The following is a 21,876-nucleotide window of genomic DNA, read 5'->3' on the forward strand; positions in this document are numbered from 1 at the left end:
ATGCATACATACGTGCATATATATATATTTATATATACATATATATATATATATATACTCGTAGGTGTTGGAATTAATGATGGAGGCGTTAAGTAAGCACTCGAGTCAGGCTTAGGCCCATAAAAGAAGCGAAAGCGATGATTATTTCCGAAAACATGTAATCGTGGATGAAAATACCGAAATGGCGATTGAGTCACCACTCCCTTCTGACACTTTACTGACCCGTTGCGTAAAATGGACCATAAAATAAATGGCTATCTTAAAGGTCGGGCCGACACTCTTTTAGTCATTTGGTTTTCTATCACTTTATCTACTCTTGGCCCACATAAAATGGATCCGAAAACAGTCTGGCGAATGAAAAAAATGTCCTTAATGTCTACGAGTAATCGCCGAACCGAATTTAGTCGACAGGAAATACTCGCGTTAGACTGAGTCTCAGGGCTAAGTCTTCGTATAACTCTCATCAAATATAATTACCGCCGACTGAAGTCGCATTGAAATCATATGTGAATCGCACGAGAAGTTGTTCGAGAAACAATTGAGGCTAGATTCCTAATTTTCCCTTTAGAGTTCAGTCCAACAACCAATCAATGGGCGAGCACGACGTGATTGTTGATAACAAGAGAGCAGCACAGCGCGAAGTGTAAACAAATCGTCAACAATGCCATTAAATATAAATATAAGCTGATAAAAACAAAATGGACTTCATAACATAGGCCCACAGATGCGAGTGACTAGCTTGGAGTAGGTTGAAAATAGGTTATAACATAATAATAATAATAAAATAGGTATTCAACATATTTTCCCTTCCCTATAGTCACTTCTAGCGATTTGGTAAATTTATTTCCACTCGAGAATTAAACATCACACACCCGAACATCTATGGCGTCACGACGTCATATGTTTTAAGCGCCTCATTCCCTAACTGTGTATTGACCGGCAGTATGTGAGTTTAGCTCACCGGAACGCTTAAAAATATAAACATAAAATAAAGAAGAAAAAGATGTATCGATAATTTTAACCCTCATTCAGGGAAAAATAATCCCGCTTATACAAAAACCAATAACTATTACAATAATTCCTTCCAAGTTTTCGCCAAAAGTATTCTCAAGATTCTATCGAGTTGATAAAAGGTTGGCAATAGGAAGAATGACCCTTGACGTGTGATAATGGTCTCGATGAAGACGGGGAAGAGAATGATTCCCATATTTTTCCGGGAATGGGGTCTGTGAAAAAAATAGTTGTCCCGGCAAGAAAGCGTATATTGTGTCGCATCAGGAAAAAAAACCTCGTCGCGCGTCGATTCAGCCGCTGAAAACTTAAAAAAAAGAGCGGAGAGCTTTGAAACTTTACATGCCATTGAAGAAGTCAACCTTGAACACAAAAGGGTTTCTATTTAAAAGAAGATATCGGTGATGGCTCTGGAGTAGTTAGAATAACAGCTGATGTGATTATTTACCCTAATATTTCATGAGTCTTTGAAAATTTATATAAATGGATATCTTATAATTATTACGTATCCTTGACAAAATGCAATCACATAAATTTGTAAAGTGAAATTTAATTAATATCCATTTCTAGAGAATCGAAGAGAGATCTATCCTGACTGTAACACATATTTTCTTACGCTAGATATTTTTCAATTTAAAGCTAAACGCATCATTCTTCCTATTATTTCGAAACAGAATAATAATATTAAATATAGATACACTCGCTCTCTCCTAATTGTCCCTCTAGTTTCTATTAAATGTTTTCGGCGAACTCAATCAATGAAAATGGAGGGAAGTTTATTTACCTGCTGTTAAGAGCTCAATGAGATACTGAGATATTCGTAAAATGCGTTTCATGGCCCGCTGTAATTAATAAGTCCTTCTGTTGATCGAAAATATAATATATATATTTAAATATAACATATATTATATATATATATACATATACATATGTATGAACAGAACGCTCTTCGGCCGCGACACAAATATATAAAAGCATTGATTAAAACATTTAAACACAGAAACACAAAGATAAGGACACTCACATATGTAGTTTTGACATTTCAACGGCCGTCATCATCAGAATCCATATAAATGTGTGTATATACATATATATATATATATATATATATATATATATATATATATATATATATATATATATATAGTATATATATATAGTATATATATATATATTTACACACATAATAAAAATCCAATAAAAATGTAATTTATATACCTTATATGCAGACATTTCATATAGGTGGGCCGTCCCTCCATCCATTAAATGGCGCCGGTGTTCCCCAAGCATTCTGTAAAATATTCAAAATATTTTTGTCATTGCCAACCAATTTGATGACCTTTTTCATACATTTTAATACGTGTTTTGCTCAAAAGGGTTTTCTATTACAGGCAGGAAAATGAAAAGTAAGAAAAAACGACGTAAAAAAAGTCAACTTAATGGATACATCGACCTAAATCATTAAAATAGGAAATGAAAAACATTGTCAATACGAGAATCACACACGAACGACATATTTCAAACAGCTATATCATAATAGCGGCTTTTTAACTGCAATTTTAGTGCAACAATTTCAGAGGGTAAAAATCATTCGCCTTGACTGGGATTCGAACCCAGATCCCTCAATATCCGATCGAGTGCTTTAGCCACTTAAGCTACCGAGGCGTCCTCTTAAACTCTGAAATTTTGGGGCTTTTAAAGAAACAAGATGTTGTGACGAAATACCGTACATACAATGTCACAGGCATTCGTAGTCGTGCGCAAGGCGCCACAGTCCACGAGGTTAAAGCCAACTTTAAACACTTATGGTGTTTTCACTTTGACAAATTCCAAAGAAACTGCGGGAGATGCCGCAACAGTAACTTTTTTTAAATTATGGAACAGATTTGTACAAACACTTAAAATTCTTCAAAGCACTCTCCTAGGACCCCTACAAATTTTTTTCTAGCGACTCTGCCATGTTTTGTACATGCCACTCTTACATAAATGACGCAAAATTATTAAATTAACCACATAACAGTTCGGTCAATATGATGAAATGGACGATATATATTCGATATCCGATATGGTAGATTTTTCTCGATATACAAGGGCGGTTAAATAAGTACCCGTGTTTGACGACAAAGGGCGTTCCTGAGGGAAGTTTATGTTATCATCGTGTGCTGCCATCTATCAAACGACGGTGAAACAAATGTCAGACTGATTTAAAGGTTAGTTTGGATTTGACAGCCATTCGAGTAAGACGTGTTTCGTGATTTTCGTACCCAGGGATTCTCTATACATCGACACAATGTCTGTATCGCCGAGGATAAACCTCGACGCCTTGTACATGATTTCTTTCGCAACGAGCATTCCAACCTTGATATTATAAATAGTCGATAATTATCATCGACTTATATATACTATATATGTATGTGTATACATATATATATATATATATATATATATATATATATATATATATCATATATATATATATCATATATTTATTTATTCTCTACATCAGCGATATGATACTATTATCGATACAACGTAATATTTGATGAAATGGGCGATATATTCAATGTGACCATACAGTCGACCATATGGTCAATGTTTTTCGACATTACTTGTTGTATATATTCGATAGTTTCAGGCTTCACTTCGTGGAAGAATTTCATATCCACATTAAAAGGACTTTGCACTTTTCCACATATTTAGTGGAAAATCTGTGGAAAAGTAAAAACGCCTTTTAATAAGGAAGATAGATTACTTGTTGTATCCCATATTCCCAAAATAGTTTGTCGCACAGGAAACCTATCGATGTATCGTCGCCGCCTCGGTATTTAATTTATATCGATGGTAGACCCACAGGAAACACTTGAGCATCGCACTCCAAATGACCACGACAACGGCCAAAAAGCGCTCATATCTCGCGACGACGGGATTCGCGGAAGCGCGGCGCGGTTTTTTTTTTAAAACACTATCCCGATTCCCCGGAAACCAACAACGCCACACACACAAATACATTCTCTTTTTTTATCCCGACCCCACCCGACGGCCCCCTCCGAAACTGTTCCTTTTTGAAAGGTGGGCGAGACCGCTTCTCAACCCTCCTCCCAAATCGGTCACTTCCCACCTCCCCTCCCCCCCCCCCGAATCCCCACCACCCTCCTCCTCCCCGGGTAACCACCTGTATTTACTTTCTTCGTTACACGCATGTGCGGGCAAATATCTTTTATGCCTTTTTATCTTCCTTTTTCCGTTAGCGGTCGGGCCTCTCTTGTGGAAGTGGGGGGGGAAGAAAGGGGGATTCCCTCACACTCCAAAAAAGGTTTCCTGCCCTACACCTCACACATCCAAGGAACCGGAGCGACTCACCGCCTTCATAGATAAGATTTCACCTCACCCTTCTTACAAGGCACTTGAGTCTGTGTGATATTCATTTTCCCACATCGCCTTTGATTCAATAAGAAATTTTCTTTTCTTCGAACTTGGACAAAACCAATCTTTTCATTCAACTTAAGCATCTCTTCTCATTCAAGGGTCTTGGCGTATTGACAGATAGTAAACTATATACATATCTCCAAACTTGAACAAGGCAGTTCATAAATAGCACAATACCCCTCTTTCTCTCTCCTTAAGCCTCTCCTATACGGCTTCACGCGAATGAAAATTAAATATTCGCTCACTTAAAAATCGAACTTCCCCCCTTCTGCCACACACCCTAGAGTTGGCTTGCAAGGGAACTAAAAGATGTCTTTGAAAAATCGTGTTCCTTCCATTTATTTCCTATTTCATTCCTTCTTTGGCTGATGTCGTCTACATCTCAAAACTGTAAACAGTTCAATACATTATTTTGAAGAAACTGAGGAGTAGTCTATTTTCGCAAATGTACAATGATGCTCTTTCACTCTCCGTCCTGTATCTACACGTATAATCTTCCCGATCCGAGGCTTAAAAAAGATGTAAAAAGTCATTCATTATCCTAATAACTACTTCGGCAGCCCTGAACTGCTTTCCCTGATATCACGTATCAGGTAAACGTAATATATATATATATATATATATATATATATATATATATATATATATATATATATATATATATGCACACACACACACACGAGGGCTTCCCAGAAAATAAAATTGGCATTGGCAGAAGATGATGGCGGTGCCGTCGAAACGTCGACCTGAGTGTGTTGTTTCTCTGTTTCTGTGTTCCTGTGTATAAATTTTTTGATCAAAGTTTATATATATACATACATGTTTTGCATCACATAACATAATCAGTATTGGGTAAAAAACAGTACGAACGTGTTACTTTCATGGCTTTCTTGCCTAGGTACTAGTCACCCTAGCCTCGCTGTCACCTATTAGTTGGCCTTGGCGTTAGACCGACCCCGTCGCGTCAAAATTACACTCTAGGTCTCCTTCCTGCTTCGGAATCTCGTTCCATCGCCGCGATCTGCGCTTTCCGTATCGCAGATGTTTTCTTCTATCGCGACGATGGAAGATCGGAGATGGAGCGGCGATAATGAGTAAACGGTCAAGCGATCGGGATAAGAGTTTTAAAACCCTTCCGCCTCCATTGTCTCGAGGGATCGGATTTCGATCCAGCAAGAGCACACGTCCCCACCATTCCTAAGGCCGTGAAAATCGAGTTGACGACGCCAGCAAAACGATAACGGCGCGTAATTTCACGCCTATTTAAATCGCTGGCAGCAAGGGCGGAGTTTATCCGGCGTCCCCTTGGGAAGACGTCAGAAGGACAAAGCATCCCTTTTGAGGTCTAAGACATTTTCCTCAAGTGTTTTATCGAAGAAATACATCGCACGTCTTTTTTCTCACGGTATACTCAAGGAAGCAAACGTTATATGGATGGTGGAGAAAGATACTTTTCCAGAGATACCGATAGCGTCATCAAGCACACCGCCATATTTGTTTGCTTGTTTGTTTGATCGACTGTCGCCATTGTTGACGCCATTTCTATTTATATCGTCGTAGCACATCATGTTAGCGAAATACTGAGCCCGTTGTTTTAGTCATCTTCAGTATTTCAATCCTACGATTGGTTTACTGCAGTCCAACATTCTACTCTATTTAGTCAATGCCCTCAATCCTTAATACCCTCTCTGTTTTACGTCCTAGTTAATTTTTCCTATGTAAATGTCTCTTGGTCTTCCCCGCGGAATCTTCGCTTTTATTTTCCCTTATATTATATTCCTAATCAATCCATTTTGCCTCAATATGTGTCCGATCAATCTATTTCCTCTTTGCCGTAGAGTTCTCCATATGGTCCTATCCTCTTCTGCTCTTCTATATACTTCCTCGTTCGTTACTTTGTCTGTCCATTTAATCCTCAGCATTAACCTCCAGAACCATGCTTCAAATGCTCCTATTCTTCGCTGGTCCACTTTTCCGATGTTCCAAGTCTCGGAACCATAGAGCGCCATGCTCCACACGAAAGTCTTGGCGAATTGCTTCCTTGTTTCCAGTCTTATGTTATTTGAACACGGTAAATGCCTCTTCTTCATGAATTCATCGTTCTTAGCTTGGGCTATTCTTCGCTTGATATCGGTCGAACTTCTTCCATCCCATGTTTGCTGCTGCCCAATTAGATGAAGAATTCCACTCAATATAGTTTCACCCCTCGAATTGTGATATCTGCAATCAGCTTCTCTCTTCAACACACAATGGTTTTAGTTTTCTTCTTGCTGATGTACATATTATTTTCCCCCAGTACTTGATCCATATCACTTAGAGTCGCTTGCAGGTCCTCTCGTGTTTCCGCCACTACTGTAATGTCCGGAGCAAACCGGAGCAAGTTGATTCCTTGCCTCCTTTGATACCCTATTCATTTGTTTCTTTTATTGCCTCTTCCAGGGATATATATATACATATATATACATATATATACATATATATACATATATATACATATATATACATATATATACATATATATACATATATATACATAAACATATATATATATATATATATATATATATATATATATATATATATATATATATATATATATATATATATATAAGCCAGTAATAGTTTGATCTTGGAGTGCTTTCAGTCTGAGGTTCTTTGAACATAGTTATTTTAATACGGTGAATAAAATTGTAATTTCCTGCACACCTCTGCGTTGATGTGTAAATTAGTTCGCTCGGATCACAAGAAAAAGAATGACAGAGGATGTCTACATGGCTTTACAACTTGCAAGGTTTAAGTGGTTAGGAAACAATGGCTTCAGATAGATTTTGAAGAAGATCTGAAGGCAAATGGTAGTTGCGAGATGAAGTAAGAAGGCAAGACGAAGATTGTAATGAAGTCGTCGTAAACAAAGACGCACCCCGGGCTGTATATACGTGGATAATAATGAAGGAGTACCTCACTAAACTGCTTAAATGCACTCAACGCCACTGACATTGACAGACGAATATAGTAAGTAAAAGGTCAAGTGTATGAAACATAAGGGTGACGAAGTCGAAAGAAATATGAAAGGATAAGACACTATTGGGGAAATCATTATTATATTAAAATACGCGTGAATATAGGAATTGTCAGGTAGCACACCAAGTCCCTAGAATTACAATAAAATAACTCAAAACAATTACACGAAGATCTCAAATACAACCTCTTATCGCAAAATATAATCAAATTGATGTTAAAGGAATTAATAATATTGTAAGGAACATCTAATATTGCTGTATCACCAAAACAAATTTCCCTTCTCTACACCAACATATTCCAAATTAATAAAAAATTAAAACTAAGCCGTTGCTTACGATGGTAAACAAAGAAAATACTAAGTAAGTACCAACATTCATGGCTCAGCATTACACCCTGTCCGAAATCACGCGCTGTCCAACATCACACCCCGTACAAAATCCCGAAATGTCCATAATTAGCAGAAAAGAGAGAGAGAGAGAGTAGGAACGAAACTGATGTATTAAAGGCTACCCATCGTGGAGTCGTTTCGTATTGTATTAAAAAATCACTTCTGGGTGATTTTCCAATACTTCCTTTAAGATGCGGAGAGTTCGTCAGTTGAGTGTGATCAACAAGGTACAAGTGGGGCAGGAATAGGAATGGACAGGGACGGGGAAAAGAGAAAGAAAGTTGAGGGAAATTTAATGGAATATAAGGTGAGGTGGAGGGATTTAAAAAAATTTTGGATATAAAAAAATCGAGTGTTTTTTTCAGGGGAACAAGAGAATAAGCTTCCCGCGACAACCTCGAATCATACAATTCTTCCAGTTTCGCCTTCCCCTAAAGAAAATTGTGAAGAAGGGAAGGGTCGCGCATTAATATACCCTTTTCTTATCCCTCCGCAATAAAGCCCCATCCACTGAGTTTACGGAGCTTTCGACAAAAGGAAGTGTCGATCCACTCAAGTGAATTATAAGAACCATTGTAATAGAATAGCGTTTGTCACCTCTTAAATTTCGGACCAAACGCGGCTTTCCGATTGAAAAAATAAATACACTAACCTCCCCCCTCTCTCTCTCCCCCCCCCTTCCGACGACAAATATGAGAAACCATTTTCGGGAGCGTTTTTCGAAAGTGAAATGAATTAGCATTTATACCAGAGTAACATTTTTTTGCGGAGAACACGTCCCATGCCCGGACTTTCTCCAGTCGAGTCGATTAAGGAAAAGGAAACCCAAGTCCCACTTATGACGACGCTTCAGTTCTCATGAGAGGTCAGCGGGGTGAGGGACGTTGGAACGAGGAAATAAAATATATATATATATATATATATATATATATACTCGTATATAATCACTCACACACACATACATACATGAGCATCCACATATATGTGTGTGTGTGTGTGTATATATATATATATATATATATATATATATATATATATATACTCGTATATAATCACTCACACACACATACATACATGAGCATCCACATATATGTGTGTGTGTGTGTGTGTGTATATATATATATATATATATATATATATATATATAATAATATGTATATAATGTACATGAAGTGACCACTAGCGGACCAGCACAAAAACGCAGAAACACACAAGAAAAGAAAAGAAACTCGCTCGGTTTCGTATTTTCGGTGGTCCAAGGTACCTTTCTCACGGAAGAGAAGGCTAGAAAAGAGTTGATTAACATACACACACACATATATATATATATATGTATGTATAAATAGATCGGGAGTCTAACTTGAAGAAGGCCTCTGAGAAGGCCGAAATCTCGAACAATTTACCATGTGAGTGTCCTTTTAAATGTTGCTATTCTATTTGTGTTCTATTGTGCCGCTCGTGTGAGTTTTTCCGTACAATCGTGGTACATATATATATATATATATATATATATATATATATATATATGTGTGTGTGTATATATATATATATATATATATATATATATATATATATATATATATATGTACCACGTGGTATATATATATATAAAATAATATATACATGTACAAAACCATAAACACAGTAATCAACCCGAAGGTCGGTTTGGTAGGTGATTGTAGAGTTCACCCAGTACTAATGTGATGTAGTAATGTGCCCGACGGCGCATTAAATTCACACATTAGGGTGGTAAGATCCTTTCCCTGTGATCCACTTATGGTTTCCCAGTAAGTTCTACAGCCAGAAAAATCACACAGCTCGGGAGAACTTGAGGATACCCAGGGATCGAATCCGGGCCCTCCAGTCAGTAGTCCAACACACAATCCGGACTAACATTTTCCCGTATGCAAACATACATTTGGGTCCAACGACAATTGAAATGACGAAAAAATAAAACTCTATTGAATGTGATACTATCGCCTAGGAACCTCTTGGAGAATATCGCGGAAGCAGTTCATGCTGCAATTATCGATTTCCCAGTCACACTAATGGCTATGACTGCGAATGGTTGGACGGATGGAAGGAAGGACCAGATTTCGTAACATATTTCCATAGGCGGAGAGAAAGGGATGGAGGGGGAGAGAGAAGACGTAAGAGAGAGAGAGCCTTCGCTTCCAGTTTACACACGGACGCGGTTGGGAGAGGAATGGCGAGGAATGGGAATGAAGGGCGGGGGAGAAAAGAGTAGGAGACGCGTGCTCGCTTGCGAGATTTTTCACGCGTGCAAGTGGGCGAAGGGATTCCTTTGAGTCGGACGGGGTCGGAATTAATATTCGGGAGAACTCGAAAATTATCGCGTAGGTGGAGGACGATAAACAACCGCGTGGGCAAATTTAATTTTTTTTCCTCTCTCTCACGCATTTTAGAAGGAACAAGAAAGTTTAAGAGCACGTTCGGGCGGTGCGTTTCACTTGTTCGATTTATTTTTTTAAGTTTCTTTTTTTTTTTTGAAATTTTAATCTCTCCTAACGGCCGCCTTTTTGGCGTTACGTTTTGTCAGATGCGTGTGGGGCGACGGTGTCGCCTCTCCGCGTGTGAAATAACATGCGGAAGCGTAACGGTGTGGGTTGGTACGGACGAACTGGAAATGGGAAAGATAAAATATTAACAATAGTGACGAGGAGGATTAATAAGAGAGATTTGTTGAGGGGGGAGGGGGGTTTGGGGAAGTGGGGAAACGAAAGGAGGGCCGTTATACGCGCCGCTTCGTCCTTCACTTCCTTCGCCTCTCTTTAAGAAGCACCACATGCGCTCCATCTATGGACAGTCGAAATACTAAGCGTAGGAAGTGTGGACTGTTTTTTTTTACGGTTTGGGTTTATTATTTTTTTATGTTTTTGGAAATACTTCTTTTCCAGTAAGGAACTGGTAATAGTGCTTGAGCGAAATGTTTTCCTCCGATCTAATTAGCAGAAAAGGAATCATAAATGCGACCGCCCTCGAAGTAAACAAGTTCGCCCACTGCCAATGGCAACCGGTAATTTGTTGATTTTTTTTAGTTCTAAATATTCACATAAAACAGAACGTGCTCCCAGTAAATTACTTTAGTTCTTACGCAGTCAAGGGCAGATGAGAGACCTTTGATACTTTTAAAGCCACATCCCTCGAATGGGAAGTAAATAAGCCCAGCGGTCATACTGTTACGATTTTAAACCTGTTACTATGCTGTTCAATTGGTCGAAATTAGACGAAATCAACCAAGACTTTCAATTTATAAGATATTCAGGGATTGTTATTTAAATGACCCAAATCCCGACCGGACTAATAACTTTCGATTAACTTAAACTAGTTTACAGTAATCCAACCGCTAAGAGTGATCGGGTTCGTATTGTATTAAAGGAGCCTATTTCTCTACCTGTTCGGTTTACCTGGAAGGTCTGATGAACGAAAAATGGCAGTGCTTGGATGAAGCGGGTGGGATATCCCAAGTCTTAAGGAATCCAACCCCGGTTCCTACTGCCTATCCCAGCCACTAAGGCTACCACAACGCCTAATGAATTACATAGCGGTTCCATCTCGTGATCGCCAAAGATGGACAGGATGGAGTTGACGCGACGTCAATGACGACGACATCACGACCGGAAGATCCTGCAATTCCTAGAACGGTGGCTGGTCATCGGCTAACCAGACTGACAGGACAATAGGATCATATCCATATATATATATATATATATATATATATATATATATATATATATATATATATATATATATTTCAGGGGTAGAGCACTGGACTGCTGACCGGAGGGTCCCGGGTTCGATTCCCAGGGCAGGATTCCCATTTTTCGGGTACCAGATCTTCCTGGGAAACCATAACCGGCACAGGGAAAGGAACTGGCCCCCCTACCCTGATGTGTGAATTTTCAGACGCCAAATAGGGCTTAGTACTGGGTGATCTCTACCATCACCTACTAAACCGACCTTCGGGTTGATTACTGTGTTTATGGGTATATATATATATATTTAATTTTTTAATTAAATATTAATTTTCTAATGTAATATATATATATATATATATATATATATATATATATATATATATATATAATTAGGTAATCTACCGGTTAAGGTAGGTTTTTGGATGGACGTAATTATTAATTAAATAATTTGTGGACCCTGGCAAAACACAACCTCCTACTCTACATCAGGTCCCTCTTCACTTCTGAGTACTTTCTTCCTCCCTCCTCCCTTCCTTCTGATATATATATATATATATATATATATATATATATATATATATATATATAGTCGATATCCTGAATGCATTTTAAATATATCCATTTTTATAACCATAGTTCCCGCATAATTTGAATGCCGTCCTGTTTCTGGATATGGTTTGCATGAAAGTACCTTCTTGCGTGTTGACTAGCTATTTTCCATTAGCATTTTCGAACTAACATCGGTGAAGATGTGATTATTGTGCATTTGTGTCCAGTGACCTAACACCCCCCGCCGGACGCCCTAAAGGTGTTTTGCGGGATATTAATGCAGATGTAATTTTAGATTCCATGGCCAATCAAAGCACACCCTTTCCATTAATTACTCCGCCCCGAATTTCGTAACACGAGACCTGTTGCCCTCGGACGGTCACGAGTGCAGCCACACATCTTCCAGAGGCATGGGGAAGCGAACGACCTTTCGGCTCTGCGTGATTCGACGACGGTCATTTCCGGCAAACGGCGAGCGGACCGGCCGAATCGAGGGAGGGTGGGGGACTGGGGTAACGAGGGAACTACTCCACCCCCCTCCGCACTGAGGGGGGGGGACCCTGGGAAAACACCTCTGCCGCTCGACTTCCGGTATGAATCCACCGGAAAATATTATGAGCGCCCATTGCAACTGTGAGGTGGGAAACGACGACCGGTCGAAGGGTCGAATCGTTCTCGGACTTCCGGGCGCGAATGTTTAATCCATTTGCCGGCCCTCTTTGGCGGAGGAAACTCGAATGCCCCTGGAAGTCAATAGTTTAATGGATTTAAGCAAAATCTGCACCGATTTGACGTTAATTCACGTGGAAATAGACTGAATCTCATTGGCCTTTTCTTATGGTGTAGACATAAGAGTTTTTCTTTCATTTAGAAGTATTGCAGTCATAATATTGGTTGTTACTGCCGCTCTACATTCATTTCTATTAAGTATTAGTTCCCTCTCACCGCCTGTGATAGTTTCACTGTTACTTTAAGTCCTTCTTGAATTGTCTTATTTTCACTTGTCTAGGGGTCTCCCTCATAAAGTTGGATTAATTGTCGAATTGGATCGCGTGCAGCGTAGAGGGGCTAGATTTGTAAAACTTCGTTATGATAAACTTAGTAGCGGAGCCAAAATATTAGAGGAGTTAGGCTGGGAATCACTCAATGGAGCAAAGGTTAAATTACAGATTAAATCTCTTGCAGTAATTGGAAGGATGTCTTTCTATTGCACTGATTTTTAGCCAAAATCTATTATTAACCCTAACATACTATGGTAGGAGATATAATGTCAACAAAGTTAGAGAGATCAAGTGTCGAACAGATAGATTTAAATTGTAATTTTTCTCGACAAATGATAAGGCATCAAAATAACGTCGTCCGACCGTGGTTGAGGCAAAAATATTCGGGTCAAAAATTAGTCCGGTGTGTACGAGTATTCACCCCCTGCCACACACCCTATTCGTGGTTTGCATTGTACCAAAAAATACTAAGATACTTCCTTTTCGAGATCTTTCCGGCAATTTTTTTCCCTTTTATTATTAACTCATCCATTGTCCCTAAAGGTGTGCCCACTCTATCTAGTTCTACTTCTTTGCCGTAGAATTCTCTACGTATTGTCCTGTTTCTTCTTCTTTATACCAACTTTCTCGTTCATCACTCTTGTCTCTTCCTCTGATTCACCATTCTCCTCTCCAGCTCCAAGTTTCAACCAATTCCATTGTTCCCCAAGCCAAATTTCTCCAAAATAGTTTAATAACATTATCATTGTTATTTTTTCCTTCCGTCCGGGCTTATCTGGTGGTCTGCCTACCCTTAAGTCTTAAGAGGCCGTACTTCAATGGGTCTTCAGTCTCCATCCTCAATATTTTATCTTTCGAGACTATTTTGACTGATGGACCAGCTCTGTTCATGAAGATCAGCGTCGAAGAACTATCGTATTCAGGATTCGCGCCATTCGCGAGATTTCAGTTCCAGCACGTGAGAATCGAGACCAACTCTAGGGCGTCCTTAATGAGCCCCTCATTACTTAATCATCGGAAGGGTCGCAGGGGTCGATCCAACTGAGTTAACCCTATTTATATACTAGAAAATATTACGTAGAAATGAGAATCACAGTAAAGGATTAGATATGAAACTTAGACAAATAGATAAGTAAATAACCTACAAGCTAAACGCTGTCACTGAGAAAATGTCACCAAATCACCTCCTAATATCTATATTTACACAATTACACATACGCCGCCTCAAAGGTGCATGGCGGGGGGTGTTCTGGCTGATGTACATATTTGACTATCGAGCGTTTTTGCATGATTATTGCAAAACATATTTCAGTTACTATAGGGAGATATATCGATTCGAAATATTTGATACTGTGTTTTCCTTACTAGTTTTTCCGTAAACTCTAACACTAAAAAGTAATATTTAACTTGCAATTTCCATTAAAAAGCAGTTCGTATAATAATTTTTAAAATGTTGTAATGTGTTTTGTTTTTGTGAAAATAACACACATTCCCTCATCACCTTTATATATATATATATATATATATATATATATATATATATATATATATATATATATATATATATATAATGGGCTAACACAATAAAAAACAAAAGAATAGAGTAGAAACATTTAAAAGGACACTCACACGGTAATTTTGTTCGAGCATTCGGCCCTCTCAGGGGCCTTCTTCAAGAGAGACTGAATATACATACATATATATATATATATATATATATATATATAGGGACGGAAAATTGAACACAAATAAAATAGTAACACTTAAAAAGCTTCCTTGAAGAAGTCTTACTCGTAGAAGGCCGAAAGCTTAAACAATTTACCATGTGAGTGTCCTTTTGTGTTATCTATTTTATTTGTGTTCTATTGTGCCGTCCAAATATTATAATGCTCGTGTGAGTGTTTCCGTATAATCGATATATATCGATATAATAAATAAATAAATAAATATATATATATATATTTATTTATTTTACTTATTTATTCAGTATTAGTCCGAAAACAGCACATCTTGGCCTTTACATCGAACTTTTAACAATGATAATAATGGTCACATTTACAAACACCCAAGCCCTAGATGGAGGGAAACTCACCCGGGCGGGAATCAAACCCGCGACCCTTGGAATGGCAAACGAGGACGTTACCCCGCCGCCACCGGGGTCGGCTATATATATATATATATATATTTTTTTTTTAAGGTAATCTACCGGTTAAGGTAGGTTTTCGGATGGACATAACTACCAAACAAATATTTTATTACTCCTAACAAAACACAAAATCCATCATCCTACTCTATATCAGGTCCCTCTTCATCTCTGAGTACTTTCTTCCTCCCTTCATCCCGTCCAACATCCCTATCCTGTTCCTTCCCTTTCCTCTTTTGCCCAACATTCTACCCTCTATCACAGCCTTCAACATCCCACTGCCGGTCAACACCCCCTTCATCCACTTTTCCTGCCTCCATAGGATTGCTCCCAACAAACCCCTCTCTTCACCCACCATACCAAGTACTTCCTCATTTGTTTTCTTCTCTGTCCATTTCACCTTCTCCATTCTTCTCCACACCCACATTTCAAAAGCCTCCAATCTACGTCTATCCTCCTTCTTCAATGACCACGTTTCCGCACCGTACATAGCTACGCTCCATATCAAAGTTTTTACGAGTCTTTTCTTAACATCCTTACTCAACGTCCCTGTCATCAACTCCCTCCTCCTAGTGAAAGCCTCTTTGCCTAGGGCAATTCTTCTCCTTACGTCCCTACTACTTTGACCGTGTTGGTCCAAAACACTACCGAGATATGTAAACTGTTCTACCTGCTCTAGTTTTTGCCCTCCTATTTTAATGTTAAGCTTGGCCTTTTTCTTTCTAGAAAATCGCATAACCTTTGTTTTATTATTATTGATTCTCATCCCATAGCTGTCGCACTGAATTTCCAATTCACTCAGCAATGCTTGCAGCCCCTTGGCTGACTGACAAACTAAAGCTTGGTCATCAGCAAACCTAACTGATTTTACGAATTCCCCGCCCTTTTTCATTCCTACCTCTAGTTCTTCCCATGCCTCTTTGATCATTTCCTCTGCATACAGGTTGAACAGCAACGGTGATAATGGGCAACCCTGCCTTACACCCCTTCCTAACACTGCCCATCCTGACTCCCCGTTTCCCACCCGCACCTGAGCAGTCTGAGACATGTACAGGTTGCGGATTAGCCTCCTTTCCCTCCAATCTATTCCTATTTTCTGCAATATACTCATTAGTTTTTCCCAATTCACTCTATCAAACGCTTTTTCGAAATCTACGAAACAGGCAAATACCTCCTGGTTGTGTCCCCTCCTCATAAATACTACGGATCAGCCCATATAGCCTCTTCCTCCCACATTTTCCCAAGCATTTCAAAAGTTCCACGGGAATGTTATCTACCCCCACGGCCTTATTTAGTTTCATCTCCCTTAATGCCCTTTCTATCTCATTGTCTAGTATGCCTGGACCTAAGCTGTCTTCCTCTACGTCATTTTCCTTTTCAATGTCTAACTTTGTTGGTCTGAGTTCCTTACTATACAGTTCTTCTATATACTCCTTCCATCTCTCTTGGATCTTTCCTGCGTCAACTATTACCTTACCCGCCTTATCTCTAACTGTTAGCATAACTCTTCCTTTCTTACTTCCCGATAACGATTTAACTTTGCTGTCCAGCGCACCGATTTCACCCTTCCTCTGCAGACTTTCCATATCCTCGCACAGCGTCTTCCACCATGCTTCTTTCGCTTTATTTGTTGCCCGCCTCAATTTATTGTTCAATTCTTTGTACTTCATTTTGCCTAATTCTGTATTTATATTCTTCCATTTTCGCCGCTCATCCATTTTTGTAATCATCTCATCCGTGATCCATGGTTTCCTAGTCCTTTTAGCGTTAACGGTTCCAATAGGGTCTTTTGCGGCTTTAGACAACCCTTCCTTGATCATTTCCCATTTTTCTTCGATAGTACTAAGCCCTTTACCATCCTCCGTGATTTTCTCCACCGCCTGTTTTTATTCCTTCCTTTTCAACCCATTTAATGCGTCTACATTCCATTTTCTAACTCGCCGCCCCTGCCTTATCTTTTTGAAACGTACGCTACATTTCATAACAACTAAATTGTGGTCTGAGTCCGCATCCGCTCCCGGGAAGCTGTGGGAATTTATCACACTGTTCCTAAACCTGTGTCTAACCAGGATATAATCTAGCTGATATCTTCCTGAGTCACCTGGCATTTTCCATGTATACCTGCGTCTTTTGTGGTGTCTAAACCAAGTGTTGGTGATGACTAACCCCTGTCTCCTGCAGAACTCAACTGCTTTCTCCCCGCGGTCATTCCTCGTGCCTAAACCGTAGTCCCCCACCTCATCACCATCTCTTCCTTCGCCTACCGTCGCATTCCAATCCCCCATCACTATCAAATGTTTCCCTGCAGGAACACACGCGATCATGTCCTCTAACTGATCGTATATCCTATCGACCTCTTCTTCCTTATGGTTGCTCGGTGGCATGTATACCTGAATAATAACCAAGTTCGTCGGTTCTGCTTTTATCTCCACTAGTAGTATTATATCCGTTACCTGCTCTATGTTGACTACGCTTCTTCCTACCTCTTCATTTAATACTATGGCAACCCCTCGTTGACTCTCGTCCCCACCGCTGTATATTATTCTATACTTATCACTCCAGTAATCCCTGCTATCTTTCCATCTCACCCCGCATAGACCTAAAATATGTATATTTCCCCTTTCCATCTCTCGCTTAACATTCTCCAATTTCCCTGTCCTCATCATTGTCCTGACATTCCACGTTCCTATTCTAACTAATTTGGTCTTCTTCTCCTGCGTCTTCTGTCCTGCTGCTGCTGGTTTTCCCTTGCAAGGGTTTCGTGGGATGACGACCGCGGAAGCCTTGCCTCCCCCGCTGCCGGGCAAGACACACGGCTGATTGGGCCGAGCCCCGTGGTTGCCAGGACTCAAAATATCTCTATTGTCCATCATATTTTTCTTGGGAATGATAATTGAGGTGGTTTCCCGTTGCCTTCCTCAATAGTGTTTTAAACGTGACACCATCACTTACTGGCCGCCCCACTGGGGTCGGACGCCAATGCAGCCGCCTCACTGAGGAACAGACGCTGCGTGGACTACCTTTCGTCTGGCTCCTAACCTTCGACCTATCTGGCATGGGTGACCCTACCAGGAGCAATTTTTTATTACTCCCGCCAGCACAGCTCTAGGGGTCATCGGAACGCACAAGCCCTTCCACCACGTCAAGGTTGTAGTCCGGGGAGGGTATATATATATATATATATATATATAATATTGTCGTGGAGGGAAAAATAGCGCCCTAATTCGAATACATTTGGCAATTGTCTATAAGCTTCTCAGATTATAGTCACAGCCATCAATCAATTTATTAGTTCCCAAAAAACCATAGAATATTTTGATAATTAAATCATGTAAAGGGTTCACGTTTTAAGATTTAACTTTTAGCATATGTTAATAAAATATAATTTCGCATAAATTGGTACCAGTATTGTTTGCACCCAAACACTTAACGAACTTTCTTGGTAACAGTGAGCCTTCAATTTTCACGTTAACGAAATCAATTGGTTCGTTTAACGAAATCAATTAGTTCAAGCCGATGATTGGTAATATTATCAACTTAATAGTGTGACTTTCATGTACCATGAATCAATATTGATCTGATTTACGCGAAGGAAATATAACGAGTATTTATGTGATCACTTCCTGCCACACACCCAATTGGTGGCTTACAGGGTACCAGTGGAAATATCTTGAAGGCCTCACGTGATCAAGTCAAAACCACGTTAATGGTAGCTGGCCACCCGGAAAAAAATAATTTATGGAAACCTTCTTCCCACCGACTATTCGTGTCCACAAGAGTAGGGAATATCACGTGACACAATACGAATTTGAGGACAAAATATCCGGGATTACAATTGCATATACCCAGCCGTAATGATCAGCACTTGAGATCTCACACAACCTGCCCGCCACAGGAATGCTTCTGTCAGACGCTCTTTAACTGCCCTCATCCCAGAGGATGTTGTCCCTTTAGAGTGTCAATTTGGAATATCTCCCCCCCCCTCCATCCCCCACCATCCCTCCGCCCACCATGCGGGCTGAAGGGCAAAGGCGGGCCAAAGTTGCTCTATTGCGTCGTGGGACTCTCAAAAACTTCAAATTCCACCGCAGCGAGAAAGAATGGAGAATGCGCGACGGCCATCTTACCCTTTGAGTTCAAAGGGATAAGATGCTCACGTTTGCCGTTCTCAATCGATCACTCGAACATTAAGCGTAATTATCCAATCAATCAATCATTAAGGGTAATTAATCATTGATCGCAGTTAATTTTCCGAAACAATAAACCAAATTCAATGAGTGTTGGCTTGGTGGATATTTTAACAATCCGCAACTCAACGATTTCACGAATATTAACCAGATTACGTAATATAAGGTTGTCAATTGAGCATCGACTGTGAAGTATTGAATTGAAAGATACTTCATTATTTTGGAAAAACTATAAGTGAGAACGAAAAGGTATATAGTGAATCATACAATAAGGGTGTGACTTTTGTACATAATTACAAAAGGAACAAGATATAATAAAAAATACAGAAAAGATGGTGATGTTTCAAAATGTTTCAAATGCATAAAAAACAATAACGAACACAAAATTACACGCGGAACTCAGAAAACCTCTAAGTGAGAGGAGGCATTTTTAATGGACGAACAAAAGTAATTTTATAAGTTTTTATATTTTTTAAGATTTCTATTTTTATTTTATTTTATTAACTTTTTTGTCCCATTCAATAAAGTTGAAAAGAATTGCACTAATTTAGAGGCCAAAATGCACCCCAAAGCAGGTAGATAATACCATTTTCCCCGGAAAGTGACAGCCCTAGTGTGTATGCATATATACGCACTAGGGCTGTCTCAGATGTGAGTGTATATATATATATATATATATATATATATATATATATATATATATATATACGAATGTGTGTGTTTAATATTAATTATATTAATTTACACATATTATATGCACTAAGGCTATAATGAAATTCATTATATCCCATTGGGACCAATAATGACCCTTGGGGTCACCCTTGAAGTTATTCAATCACTCCAATAGGCAACCGTAGAGCATCGTTAAGACATCGGTCACAACAGTCAAATAAATTGATTCATTGTTGGCCTCATGGACATTGTTATAATGAATTACTCAACAATTTCACCGTGTTTAATTGTTCAACGTCAGAGGAGGAAGACGAGCAGTGGTGGAAACTTTCAGTGATCGATGAACAGGCGCGCACTGCTTGCTGGTGGAGCAAACTATCCCGTGAGAGACTCTTTTTATTGGTGACCGTTCCGAAGTAGGAGGGCGTTGGTATGCGTCGAAGGTGTCAACCTTATGTGGGAAGAGGTCCAGGAAGGGTAAGTCAAACGAAATGTAGCGATTGATTTTTAAAATGCCTTCGGAATCATTCCGGTCGACGATAGGGACTGGCGTTCACTCTGACGAGAAAACATCAGTTAATTCTTCCATCGCCCACAATATTCATTGCACTGTTAACTGCTTACACGGCGTGACACTCTCGAGTGAAGACTGTGCACTGCGGGGTCACGGGGTTAAAATCCCGGGAGGTGCAATTGCTTTCAGCTCCAAAACTCGGTAACTCCTAATTTAAAATCGAATATTCATAAAACGTGTGACTTCATAGAGAGAATCTAGTGTGTCTCGCGAATGGAGAGTCGTGACGGACAGTGCTAGGAATGGGGGTTAAGATGGGATCCTCTTTCACTCATATGATTTTCATTTTATGCGAGGAAGATACTAGTAAGGGAGGCATGTGAATGGCTGAAGACAGAAATGAGATGAAGTGGGAAACTCAAAAATAAGTAACATTTTTGGGTGATCGAGCTTAATTGACTTACATACAGTCAACCAATGGATTGCAATAACTACATGGTGCATTTTCGGAATCGGCGTGATTGGTATGGGATGAGAAACAATCTTTCGAAAGCAAAATTAATCAGTTCCTCAAGATATGAGAGGACTAAGAAGGAAAATCAAGTTGGGGGGGTGGAGGTTAGATCGGAGCAGAACAGTTAACATATCTCGGCAGCGTTCTAGAAAAAGAGGGGCAAAGTTAGTAATGTCATCAAAAGGAGAATTGCATTGACTCAGAAAAAGAAGTAAGTTGACGACAGGCACACTAAGTAAAGAATTAAAGACAAGCGAAACTTGTTATTTGGAGTGTAATAGTTTACGGTTCGGAAATTTGAACGCTGAAGAAAAAATGAATAAATGGTTATGCTTGCAAGTTCAACGACATATATGTGAAACAATACGAGGAAAACGCCCTTGTATTTATGACGAAGCAATTAATGGATTTTGAACCACCACCACGATAACGCACCTGCTAATCACACAGCTCACTGATTGTTGTACGTGAATTGTTGGTCGAAAACAGCACTATTGGCCAACAATGATGTCTCCATATTCGCCAAACATGGCTATATACGAAGTGTGACTTTTATTTCCTGATTCCAGTAATAAAGAGAACCTTTAAGGGCAGCCGTTTTACAAACATAAATTGAGATTAAAAACGCATCGCTGAGAGAGAGAGAGAGAGCTATACGGCTATACCAACCGAACACGAGTTCCAGAAGTGTTTTTGAAGATTGTAAAAGGCGCTAGTTTAAGTGTATAATA

General features: G+C 39.4%; 1 long non-coding RNA gene across 1 annotated transcript in view; it reads right to left on the reverse strand.

Moving 5' to 3' along the window:
• Positions 1 to 2,255: 2,255 nt before the first annotated feature.
• The window catches only part of LOC139691364 (uncharacterized), a 115,935-nt gene continuing 96,314 nt past the window's right edge, over positions 2,256 to 21,876 (reverse strand). Inside the window, exon 3 of the long non-coding RNA XR_011701591.1 lies at positions 2,256 to 2,302. This is a non-coding gene — a long non-coding RNA (uncharacterized lncRNA). The remainder of the gene's footprint in view (positions 2,303 to 21,876) is intronic.

The sequence above is a fragment of the Hetaerina americana genome, unplaced genomic scaffold (genome assembly GCF_022747635.1).
Source record: "Hetaerina americana unplaced genomic scaffold, ioHetAmer1.1.p SCAF_33, whole genome shotgun sequence".
Classification (NCBI taxonomy): domain Eukaryota; kingdom Metazoa; phylum Arthropoda; class Insecta; order Odonata; family Calopterygidae; genus Hetaerina; species Hetaerina americana.